The sequence below is a fragment of the Heterocephalus glaber genome, unplaced genomic scaffold (genome assembly GCF_053883595.1).
Source record: "Heterocephalus glaber isolate CG9 unplaced genomic scaffold, H.glaber_assembly_v1.0 deba00000592, whole genome shotgun sequence".
In the NCBI taxonomy this organism is placed as follows: domain Eukaryota; kingdom Metazoa; phylum Chordata; class Mammalia; order Rodentia; family Bathyergidae; genus Heterocephalus; species Heterocephalus glaber.
The window spans coordinates 261,497-263,172 of record NW_028258150.1 but is presented as its reverse complement, the minus strand read 5'-3'; positions in this window follow the sequence as shown (position 1 = coordinate 263,172).

Below are 1,676 nucleotides of genomic sequence, written 5' to 3'. Positions count from 1 at the left end.
GTTGGATATTCGAGGAGTCACAAAAAGGCTTCAGTATTCAAAGATGCAGCATTGCAAGAGACGAATTTGGGCAGAACTGCTTGCCTCCTGGCTATGTATGGTCTTCTATGCCAAGCAGAAAGAATGAATGCTACTGAGCATGGGGTAAGAATCTCCTGTAAGGAGCAAGGGACAGTGGCACTGCCTGCCTTGCAAGCATAAGGTCCTGAGTTCGATCCCAGGTACCAGAAAATAAAAATGGCAAGGGACTGGAATGATCAAATAAGATTCAAAAAGGTCATTTTTGCTGCTTCAGGAAAATAGTTTGTTGGAAGCCAAAATGTATATAGATTCCTCAGGAACAACTGCGGTGGACCGGGGATGTAGCAATATAGTGAGAATGATCAGAGTTGCAGTATGATTCACAGCGAGGGAGGAGGACTGAAGAAATGTATGAATAAGTGGCAGAAGTGGAATAAAGGAGTGAGGGGCACAGTAAGAACCCGGCCTGAAAAATAACAGGGAAGGAGGGATAATTTTATTAAACAGAGAAAACCTAGGAAGGAATAGATTTACTGTGAAAAACTAGTTTACATTTGTGAACACCAAATTAATCTCTACTTAAGTGGAGAATTAGGGGGTAAATAGTGGTGAACACACAAAATTCAGACTGCTTGGAGCATTTGAGACTGTGATAATATGTGACATACATCATGTCACGTGAAATCACTATGGTTTTACTGTGTTCCTCTTCTCCTGTTCAAAGTTATATGTTGAGGTCCTCACTTCCAGTACTTCAGAAGGTGACCTTACTTGAAGTTTGTGTAATGCAGAGGTAATCAAGTTAAAAGGCTGTGAAGGTGGTCCCAGTCCAACGACTGCTATGATGGACGTCCTTTTTAGAAGGGGACATTCGGACCAGGGCCCTTCTTCTAAGTTGTTCTTCCCCAAATCAAGTAGAGAGGCCAGGAACAACTCTGTCCCTTGTAGTCTTCTGGAGGAAGCTGCACTGTTGGTGCCTTGATTTTGAATTTCTGAGACATTAAATTCCTGTTGTTTAAAACACCCTGTTTGTGCTATTTGTTACAGCAAAAGAATATAGCTTTTGTTACTGGGAAGCTGGGTGTTGCTACAATTAATATCTAGAAATGTGGAAGTAGTTTTGGGACAGAGTAATGTGTAAATTCAGGAAGGGTTGGGGGATGCCTGGTAAAAAGAGCTTAAATTGCCTTGAGGAAAGAGGCCTTTGATAGAAATAATGGCTGTTCAAAGGTAATTCAGCTTAGGGCTTGTAAAGAAAGATGAAAGCTGTAGAAAAGGCCACTACTGCCTTAGAGAATACTTATCATGAATAGAATGTGGTTAAAAAATGAATGTTAACATTCTTGTGGCTGTGGTTTCAAATGGAAATGAAATGAGGAACATGTTACTGGAAAATGGAAGAAAGACAATCATTGTTTTAGAGAAGAAGCATTAGCAATTAATATAATGGGTTTTGGTCTATACATATGGTCGTACATTCACAATATATTCTAGCACTAATGAATATATAAAAATTGCTTTATGCATGTCTTCAGTGTTATTCCTTTGTGACCTTATATGTGGTGCATTTTGCATGGAATTCCCTTCTATTCTCTGTTGTTCTCTTATTTCTCCTTTAAACTCTTCTAAAGCATCCCTTCCTCTGAGAAGCCTTT